Raw genomic sequence first — 12,095 nt, forward strand, 5'->3', positions numbered from 1 at the left:
TATTAAAATTAATTTCTTATAGGAAAGAAAAAGTGAACTAAGATAGTGAAAACTAAAGTGAATGTCAATTGGTGCCAACAATTTTGGGATAAAAGAACATAGCAGATAACGAGTAAAGGTGGTGAGTCTGTTATTTTAGCGAAGAATAGGAATTTAATTAGTATTATTTTTTTTATAATAGTTTAATTCCCGGCGGCCCGAATTAAATTATGGAAAGCGGGGCCGCCACCCAAAAAAAAAAAAAAAACACAAAATTTTGAAATTTAATAAAATTCAAACAAATTTTGAAAGTTAATAAAATTCAAAAAAAAAAATTTGAAATTGAATAAAATTCAAAAAAATTTGAAAGTGAACAAAATTAAAAATTGAATACAAATTTAAAATTAAATAAAATTTAAAAGCTGAAACCCAAGAAGAAAAATTTGAAATTAAAGGAAATATAAAAAAAAAACTAGAAAGAAAAGGAAATTTAGACGTGAACCAAATTGAAGGAGAAAAAAGCAATCAATTTATAAATTATAGAAACATATACGTACATCTCCATATCAGATATATCTTCATACCAACCCGGTGGATCTTTTTATGTTTGTGATTGTCCTATATTTAAGTTTTTTTTCGAAATTTAACAAATTAATTCTTTAAGTACAGCCGGTAAAAAAAAATAGCACCAATAGTCAAAGTTTTATTTCAAGCGTAAAAAAAAAATTACAGCTCAATATTTATGGCCTTTACCGTAATATATTATTGCTTGAAGTGTTATCTCTCTCTCTTGTGCAACTCTGTCTTTAAAATGATAACGGTTATTTTTTCATGCGGCCATTTTGGCGAAAAATTAGTTTTTTTGTCGGTAAAAAAAATAGCACTGATTGGAGTTTCCGCAAGAAAAATACTTTTTTCATTATTATTTTTCAAGGTAAGGCTATTAAATATCAAATTTTGATTAACTTATTGATTTCTGCCCATTTCAAAATCAAAATTTAGTTAAAAAAAAAAAACAAAAATGGGTCGCGGAAAACACTGCACGGACGAGAAACGAGTTTTTATCCAAAAACTTATTGCGGAAGGTAAATCCTACAGTGAAGTTCGGCGTTTAGTGGGGTGCTCCAACAAAATGATAAGGAACGCAATAATATATGCTCCCAAAGGTGAAACTCGTGGACGAAAACCTGCAATGACAACTAATGCCATCAGACGCCTTGTTCGAGAAAGCCATAAAAATCCCTTCAAGCCTGCAACTGAGCTCAAAAAGGAATTAAATATAACAGCATGCGTGGAAACTGTTCGACTTAGATTGAGGGAAAACAATTTAAAGGCATGCAGTCCACGAAAAGTCCCTCTTTTGACTGCAAAACATGCGAAAAATCGTTTAAATTTTGCTAAAAAGCATTTAAATTGGCCAACTGAGAAATGGCGCAATATTTTATGGTCGGACGAGAGTAAAATCGTGATGTTTGGAGGCAAGGGGTCTCGTTCCTATGTGAGAAGACCCCCGAAAGCGGAATATAACCCCAAATTCACAACCAAAGTTGTAAAGCATGGAGGAGCAAGCATAATGGTATGGGCATCTTTTTCATACAATGGAGTTGGGCCCATACATTGGATAAAGACAGTTATGGATAAACATGTTTATGTTGACATTCTCCAAAATGTTATGCTCCCTTATGCAGAGGAGGAAATGCCGCTTTTGTGGGTCTTCCAACAGGATAACGACCCCAAACATACCAGCAGAAAGGCACAAAAATGGTTTGCGGACAACTTCATTAATGTAATGGAATGGCCAGCGCAATCGCCTGACCTTAACCCCATTGAAAATGTATGGACTGACGTGAAGAAATCTGTCTCCCAAATTAAACCAACGAGCAATCAGTCACTCTGGGATGCAGTTAAGATGTCTTGGGAGAGTATTTCACTCCAAAGGTGCCAAGGTTTGATCAATTCCATGACCAGGCGATGTGAAGCCGTTATAGCCAACAAAGGCTATTCAACTAAATATTAGTGAAATGTAAACTTGTTTAAGACTAATAATTTTTTATAAAAAAATAGAATTTGTATTATGTTTTTTGGGTTTTTTTAGGTTTAATTTGTATAACAAGCAGTGGTGCTATTTTTTTACCGATTATTTTTGTATATTTGTTAGAAAAAATGAACTCTATTGTCTTAATTTGTTAAATAAAAAAATGATTTATTTTTGTAATATGGTGTTTTTTCTTTATTTCATTCTATGACACATTCAAGATGTTTCTTTATTTATTAGAATTAACTTTATTTTTCAAAGAGATTTTTTGATTCGCAATGGTGCTATTATTTTTACCGCAGCTGTAATTCATCGGCGTGGAAGTTATTTTTTTTTCTGTTTAATTCCATAATCTTGTTCTTTTTTCTTTATATTCAATTGTGAGGTGTGAAAAAAAACGGTTGGTGTAAGTTTCGTGTTCGGTCCCGTAAGTTTTTGTTGTATAAGGTCCTAAAAGATACCTCCTGAGAGCTCTTTAGGGGTAGGGAATTAGGGCTCCGTTAATCGATCGCATTCGCTCAGTAATAAAATACCAAAAAAGGCACTTCTACGCAAAGGTAGAAACAAATAAAGACGTAGGACTACCAACCTGACTTTTTTTTTGTTACCAGTTTCTTTTTCTTGTTTTTTTGATGTTAATTTTTTTGTTAATTTATTTTGTTAATTTATTTTGTTTAAATTAAACTTCCGACAGAAACGCCGGAAATAGAAAAAAAAAGTTTTTTTATGTTTCGCCCTAGTGAAACGATGAGAGTTTGAATCTTATTTTTTCAGGGGTGTCAAGGGTAGTGGAGTAGACGTGGAGTTAAGATGACCTGAACCCGATCATCGACCAACAATTTTGGGGGTATCCAAAACTGGCCGCGGATACCTAAAGGTAGGGTGGGTAATGGCCTCACTGCACTAACATCCGCAGTGCCCTGATGTGCCAATAGTCCGTCCGTATATATTTCCTTCCTTTTCCTCATTCCTTGGCCTGATTTATGTTTTTTGTCTGCAGGCAAGGTTGAGTTTTGGTGGCAAGATCCCCTCCGTCCGACGAGCTGACGCCGAGCACCGCAAGCAGGCCGCGTCCCCCGGATCTCAACAATCCCACCTAACCTATTCCAAATCTTCCTATCTGTTTTTCCTACCTCATCCTTATCCTACCCTTCCACTTCACCCACCTCCACACCTAATCTTGCCTCGCAACAGAACGCAAGAACCAAGGTGAAGATAGTGTAGTAATGTGTAGCCATTTGTCCGTTATTTGAAACAACCAAAATGAGGGTGAGGAGAATAGTAGGTTCTTAAACTAGTTTTGTTACTTTTTTTGTTTAATACATTAATTTAACAAAGTTATTCCCTAGAAACTTCCTTACATTTTTATCTACGAAACAACCTGCCAACGTAAACACATACTATCGTAGGTACTTATTTATATACCTATTTTCACTCCAAAAGGATGAATATAGAAAAATATGTTTTGAATAGGTAAAAATGCTTAAATTCTCATCAATAAAAATAACGTTGGCTTAAATAAATATTATTTTGTCTAATCGTGTGATAGTCAACATCTTAAGCATTGACGCTGTGAATATTGACGGTGCGTGCGTTGACACAGAATATTTGTATGTTTTTATGACGTCACAGAGTCAACGCGTTGACCTTTTAAGTTGATTGTTTGTATTCTAGCTTGTGTCATGGCTTAATTCCAATCACGAAATGACTGAAATCTTTACAATTCTTCTTAATACACATCAACCTACTCTTCTTAATACTTTATTTTCTACATACCTACCCACCCAATACCCACAATGAAATAAAATACAAATTTAAAAACACCTTCATAGAATGTATTTGGTATGACAAACTTAAATTTGAAAACGTTGCTTTAAAATTTTTAGATTTCACAAAAATAGAAAATCTAAAATCAAATGAATACAATTTTCTGCTAATAAATCTAAAACACATACAACTTAATGTATTGTATATGCATATCTTCTATACATTGATAGGTATGAAAAAAACAAATCTCAGTTAAAGTTGGCAACGACTGATTTTTGTTTACATTTGAGTAATTTATTTTATTTATTTATTTCAATATTTTTCGTACAGGCAGCGCCCCCATGGTCCGCCTTTTGTACCAAAATTTTGTGTTTCATGATAGTACTATTCAAATTAATATACAAAGACTAAAACTTGAAAACGAATCATAGTGGTGAGTTGACAAGGAAAAGTTTCATTGAGAAATAATTAAAGAAATATAAACTCTTAGGCGATTTTTCGGCGGTCGTAGATCTAATCCCAGGTGCTGGACCACCGTAACTCTTTTGTTCGTCCCAATTTTTTTTCTACAATCGATCGAGGTAGTTTGGCGGACTGGATACCACCAACAAAAGAAGATCTTCTAACGTTAGGGCGTTCGTTTGATTCTGACAGCACTAATACCGAGAAAACGAAACGCATCCTTAAAGTCCAATTAAAAAAAAAAAAAAAATTATTGGAAGTAAATTTAAAAATTGAAAGAGGCAAATAAATTAAAGATCAAAAGAAGGAAAAGTTGGAAAAGAAAAAGAAGAAATACACGAATTTAAATAAAAGTTAAAAATTATAAAGCATGCGAAGCGGAAAAGAAAAGGGTCACCTATAATACCTCTAAATTTATATTTAAATGTCGCTAAATGTCAATGTTTTTCTTTTTGCCGCAACTTTTCTGAAATCATCTTTGAATATAATATTAAAAATCAAGTTCTAGGTGTTGTTTTTGACCCTAAACTTAACTTTGTTAAGCACATTGAATTTAGTGTAAAAAAAGCAAATTCCATGCTCGGTTTTATCAAACGCAATAGCATAGACTTTAAAGACCCTTTTACTCTCAAATCGCTTTTTACCTCATATGTAAGACCAATCTTGGAAGACTGTTGTGTTATCTGGAACCCTTTTTACAACATTCAATCTAAAAGAAATGTACAAGATTCACTATTCAAAAATTTGGGTGGAACATCGAAACTCCACCATACAAAACTAGATGCCAACTTTTTTTAGGTATTCAATCACTTGAAAATAGACGTAAAATGTTTTCTGTAATGTTTATAAGTGACATTTTATCATACCATATCAAATGACATTTTTTGTTGTCTTTAATAAATTTGTATGCTCCATCGCGACAACTTTGAATACGTTGTTTGTTTCGAGAAGATGTACACAGAGTTAATTACGCGAAAAATGAACCTATAACCCGCTCTGTCAAAGAAACAAACTTAATTTTGAATTGTATCGATTTTGGTTTTCAATTAAGTAGATCTTCTTTGAAAAGTAAACTATTATTGTATTTTCATTTTAATTGATTTTATATTTTGATCATATGCATGAACGAATTAATTATATATTTTTATTTATATTTTATTTTTTTATACTTCTGATATAAATTATATTTTAAGTATTTAGTTAGTTTAAGTTTATTTAAGAAATTGTAAACATGTAAATATTTATCTAGTAGTCTAATTGTAGATTTTTGAATCTCATATTGATGAATAAATAAATAAATAAATAAATAAATCTTACCGATTCTTGTACCTACTTACCGTCTCGAAGAATTTGTGTTTGTGATTGTCCTGTATTTAAGTTTTTTTTTAAATTTTTAAATTAATTCGTTTATTAATTAATTAAGTTTGTATCTTCGGCGTGGAAGTTGTTTTTTTTTTTTGTTTATTTCCATAATCTTTTTTTCTTAATATTTGATTGTGAGGTGCGAAAAAAACGGTTGGTGTAAGTCTCGTGTTCGGTCCCTTAAGTTTTTTTTGTATAGTGTCCTAATAGATACCTTCATTGAGCTCTTTAGGGGTAGGGATCTAGGGCTCCGTCGATTTCGTTTAGGTTAGTAAAAAAAAGATACCGAAAAGGGTACTTCTACGCAAAGGTAAAAATAAAGATGTAGGACCACCAACCTGGCTTTTTTTGTTACCATTTTTGTTGTTTTCTTACTTAATTTATTATTTTAGTTTAAATTTGCAATCCTTTGCTCATTATGTTTTTTTTGTTTTTTCAAGTTAAAATTTGAAGAATTATTGTATTATTATGTGAATAAAACTCAACTCCTACTCTCACCTCCCCGTAGTGAACAACGGGTGCCTAGTACCTCAACTGGAGATTGGGTTCCAACCCCAGTGGAAAGTTGTTGGGGGAAGCAAACAAGAGAGGGGGAGAGGTGTTTCCACTAAGGTACCTCTCCTTATCCAGATGGAAGCGGAGGAATTCCCAAAATGGAATCAACGGTGGCGTCTACAGTTCCAGTAAGGTTGAACTACTTAGAGAACACCTTATAGGCCTACTTCGACTTATTCGAAGTCCATGCGTATAAAGAGCGGTTTCATCCGGCTCCCCATCCTTGGAGTTATACTTAAGATTTGGCCCTCCAGGTTGGGATTGTGACTTCGTGGCCACGTAAAAGCTTTCATAGTTGCGAAGCACCAACAAGCCTCGGATACGGACGGATTTACTGTTGACAACCAACGCAAACGAATAAAGGACAACGAACTTCGGATATGCACGTCAAATGTTAGGTCCCTTAATAGACCACTTGAAGCCGAAGAATTAGCGGAGGCCCTAGACCGCTATAAAGCAGACATCACCGCCATCCAGGAAATACGATGGGATGGGCCGGGCAAAAAGAAGGTGAAAAATTGCGATATTTACTATGGTGACTGCTCTTGAGAAAACCAACAGCGCTTATTTGGATGCGGCTTTGGCATTGGAGCCAGAATTAGGCAAGAAGTCTTGAGCCTCATGACCATACGCGTCAAGGCTTAATTCGGCAACATTAGGCTGATATGCGCGAGTTACATGCCTGACCTTCATCCCGGTCATTACCATTACATAGACACTCATCAGCAATTATCAAAATGAATTATAATACCTGTTCATTTTCTCACAGCATAATATCGGTTGTAACTTAATATATATTTTAATTTTCATGCTGCCTCATACCACAATTTCATTTGTAACTTAATATACATATATTTTTTGCTGCCTCACAGCACATTGTTGTCTATTTGACAATTTAATAATATAAAAGAATTGTGTAGCATTTCTTGATTTTGAGTTGGAAATAAACCTGGCTTTGCGCCGCATGAAAAACTTAAATATAGTAACCTTAACGGGCGCGGTTGAACGGAATGAATCTAACATCGGTTACGCGAAAGAAAAAAAAATTGTGCGGCGCGTGGGATTAATCGAGCAAAGAAATGTGTTTGAACACTTTTCTTTCAGGACTCATAGAACCACTTAGTTCTACAGTAAGGGCAATGAGACCCTCAACCCTATCTGAAGCTTTTGGGTACTGCATAAAAGAACAGAATATTTCATACATGAAATACGAACCCATAAAGAAATTTTCGTTTCCCACTTACCAATTTCAGGCTTTCCCTAAAATATCTCAACAAAATCAAAATCAGACGTACAACGCTTTTCAAGCCTTCCCTAGAATTTCTCAGCAAACTCCAGATTATAAACGGTGATTTTTTAAGAGCTTGAGAACTTTAAAAAAAAAAAAAAACGCATACAATTTGCAAAATCTCATCGATTCTTTATTTGAAACGTTAGATTGGTCCATGACATTTACTTTTTAAAGATAATTTCATTTAAATGTTGACCGCGGCTGCGTCTTAGGTGGTCCATTCGGAAAGTCCAATTTTGGGTAACTTTTTCGAGCATTTCGGCCGGAATAGCCCGAATTTCTTCGGAAATGTTGTCTTCCAAAGCTGGAATAGTTGCTGGCTTATTTGTGTAGACTTTAGACTTGACGTAGCCCAACAAAAATAGTCTAAAGGCGTCAAATCGCATGATCTTGGTGGCCAAGTTACCGGTCCATTCCTTGAGATGAATTGTTCTCCGAAGTTTTCCCTCAAAATGGCCATAGAATCGCGAGCTGTGTGGCATGTAGCGCCATCTTGTTGAAACCACATGTCAACCAAGTTCAGTTCTTCCATTTTTGGCAACAAAAAGTTTGTTAGCATTGAACGATAGCGATCGCCATTCACCGTAACGTTGCGTCCAACAGCATCTTTTAAAAAAATACGGTCCAATGATTCCACCAGCGTACAAACCACACCAAACAGTGCATTTTTCGGGATGCATGGGCAGTTCTTGAACGGCTTCTGGTTGCTCTTCACTCCAAATGCGGCAATTTTGCTTATTTACGTAGCCATTCAACCAGAAATGAGCCTCATCGCTGAACAAAATTTGTCGATAAACACATTTCGAACCGAACACTGATTTTGGTAATAAAATTCAATGATTTGCATGCGTTGCTCGTTAGTAAGTCTATTCGTGATGAAATGTCAAAGCATACTGAGCATCTTTTTCTTTGACACCATGTCTGAAATCCCGCGTGATCTGTCAAATACTAATGCATGAAAATCCTAACCTCAAAAAAATCACCCTTTATATACAACCCTTTTAACCCTAATTATCGACCAAAATTAAACCCCCAAACATCAAACCAAGAATCTAATGGTAATCCACGTAAAAGTCCAGTACAACAGCTACATAACTTTACTAACTTCTAATAGCCACAAATAAGACAGAACCAACGAATATCTTTCACCAACAGTTATACAAACATTTTGGTAGGCCAAAACTCACAAGGTAACCCCTATGTTAATAAATACTCTAAAAACACAGGCTCTAGCTAAACTTCAGTTAGACAGAGACTACCCGCAATCGAGCCCATGGAAGGTAGTACTACATATTCGAAAATCAGCCCTACAACTCAGGCCCGAAACACCAACATTCAAAATAACCTCGTTGGACGAGCAGGTCTTTCTAACAGTACAGTACAGTATCAACGTAGAATACCCAGAAACCCTAACTTACCCCGAATATGACTACCAGGAAGAGCCAATTAATTATCCAAACCTTGAAGTAGGAAATCCATACAAAAATTTGGATAACTACTACAACGAACAGTTTCAACAAAATCTCGAAGAATTCCACGTAGCAAACCATCCGGTTTGGTTTTCAACCAGCCTCTGGGAACCTATTGGATTCATAGACGTTAATAAACACAGAAATATATTACCCTACATAAATATTTCGTCACCTTTCGGAAGACCACTAAGATTTCTAATCGATACTGGTGCATCTTCATCTTTTATCAAATCTGAATTTGCCGAACCAACATTTTAAAATCCCATTGATAAAACCATTATAAATCTATATTCAAGGAACACACGATCAATAGAGAAATATTGTTCCCCTGTTTTTCAAAATTCCAAACGCATGGCACATTCAGATTCTTAGTATTTAAATTTCACGGATACGTCGATGGCCTAATCGGCCTAGACATCCTTACCCAACTCGAAGCTAAAATAGACTTACTCGTAGAAAAACAAATTCTGATTACAAAAAAAGCCAATATTCCCCTTCTTCTGAAGCCAAACTCTACATCATCCCAATACATTATACCTCCAAATACGAAAATGATTTGTCGCTTCCCTGTAAATGTACAATATGGTGACATCTTCATCCGCCCTACTCAAATTAGACCAAGCATCTCTATCTCAGAAGGCATCTATGTTGCAAAAAATTGGTATAGTACTCTCGAAGTAACTAATGTTTCAAACCAAGAGCAAAACATTCTTCTAGAACAGCCTATTAAAGTGTGCTCGTATTTAGAATATTGCGAAGTCAATGTTACGAAAGCATTCTCACAAGCTTATGACGAACAAGTTTCAAATAACGAAATAACAAATTTGTTTAAACTAGATCACTTAAACTCCGAAAAAAAATCTATAACTAAACTGTGCAAACATATTTTTTTTCGAAAAGATCAATCGCTCACATTTACAAACGCTGTAAAGCACAAAATACGAAGATGTTCCCATATATACTAAATCATATAGATATCCATACGTACACAAAATGGAGGTTCAGAAACAAGTAAAAGAGTTACTCAGGCAAAGAATAATCCGTCCAAGTCATTCGCCATGAAGTTATCCGGTTTGGGTAGTCCCAAAATGAAAAAATATTCCCACAAAAAAATGGCGTCTTGTATTCGACTATCGCCGCCTAAATGAAAAAAACAATTAGCGACAAATATCCACTCCCGAACATCACGGAGATCCTGGATAAATTAGGGAAATGTATGTACTTTTCCTCTCTGAACTTCACAAGCGGGTTCCATCAGAGCGAGATGGACCCAAAAGACATACCAAAAACGGCATTTACAATCCAGGGGGGTCACTTCGAGTTTGTGCGAATGCCGTTCGGCCTTTAAAACGCGCCGTCTACCTTCCAAATAGTAATGGACCATGTATTAAACGATCTTGTGGTAAAAGTCTGTTTAGTTTATTTAGATGATATAATCATTTTTCAACCTCCCTGCAAGAACATCTTGAAAATTTAAAGGAACTCTTTTTAAGGCGCCACGACTTTAACTTCAAAGTCTAACTAGATAAAACAGAATTCAGTAAAGGAATTTCCAATCCAACACAATGTATCGAAAACCAGTGGCAACATTGCCAAGATGCAATCAAAGAAGCCGCCTCTGATGTGCTGGATTTCAGACAGCCACCAACAAGGAACCCCTGGTTTGATGAGGAATGTCTGCAGGCAAATGCAGCCAAACAACAGGCACTGCATAAAAGGACGAGAGCTGCCCATGAGCTTTATGAGCAGAAGAGAGAAGTAGAGATTGCCATATCTAAGCTGAAGTCCAATAAAGCCGCTAGAGCGGATGGCTTGAATGCCGAGCTTTTAAAAGCAGCTGGAGATAAGTTGGTTAGGAGCATGCACCAACTTATCTGTAAGATATGGTCGGAAGAAAGCATGCCCGATGAATGGAACCTCAGTATTGTTTGCCCGATCCTGAAAAAAGGAGACCCTCTTAACTGCACCAACTATAGAGGAATCAGTTTACTTAACATCGCCAATGAAATCTTCTCTGCCGTAATATGTGAACGTCTTAAGCACATCGTCAACAACCTGATAGGTCCTTATCACTATGGTTTTAGCCCAGCAAAGTCCACAGTTGATCAAATATTCACATAACGTCAGATCGTGGAAAAAACCCAAGAACACCAAATCGACACCCACCATCTTTTCATCGATTTCAAGGCCGCATATGACAGTATATACAGGGACGACCTGTATAGAGCCATGTCTACTTTTGGCATCCCTGCCAAAATCGTCCGTTTGTGCAGGATGACCATAGAGAATTCACGCTGCTCCATAAAGGTTTTAAACAACTTAACAGAACAATTCGATGTCAAAAAAGGTTTTTGACAAGGCGTTGAGCTTTCATGTGATTTTTTTAACATCGTGCTTAAAAGAATAGTGCAGATCTCAAACGTCAACACTAGAGGCACTACCTTCCAAAAGTCTGTCCAATTACAAGAATATAGCTGTTGACATTGACATAATCGGAAGAACTCAGTGTGATGTCAATGGGGCTTTTGTGAATATTATGGCAGAGGCGGCAAAAATGAGTTTAACGGTTAATGAGGGCAAAACAAAGTATATGCTGTCGTCAAGAAAGGACATACAACACCGACGTCTTGGTCAAAACGTCACCATTGACCGACAAGTCAAGGACTTCGCCTATCTAGGCTCTGCTGTAAACGCAGAAAACAACAACAACAACAGAATAACTCCTGCTAACCGCTGTTTCTTTGGACTTAGAAAGCAATTGAGTGGTAAAGTCCTCTCTTGAAGGACCAAAGTGTTGCTATATAAGACCTTTATCATCCCTGTCCTGTTAAACGGTTAATGTTTATACAAAAAAAAATTAACATGATCCAAAAAGGCTTTAAGTATCCTTTTTTATTTCACTTTCATTATATATTTTTTTCTTTACTCGACAGTATTTTTTAAAGTGAACAAATCTGCCTAAAATACTATTGAAATAACTTATGGTATATATATTAACCTACTTATGTACTTCCATTTGTTAGTTTATAAGTTTAAGCAATATACCTACCTATATTTATGTAGGTATGTACATTTGCAATTGTATAATAGTTAAGTTTGATTCGTCTATTATCCCAATAATGTTTTGAGAAAAAAAAAGAAATTTAAAAATAAACCCATCCCAACCCATATC

This window comes from Eupeodes corollae, chromosome 2 (genome assembly GCF_945859685.1).
Source record: "Eupeodes corollae chromosome 2, idEupCoro1.1, whole genome shotgun sequence".
NCBI lineage: Eukaryota > Metazoa > Arthropoda > Insecta > Diptera > Syrphidae > Eupeodes > Eupeodes corollae.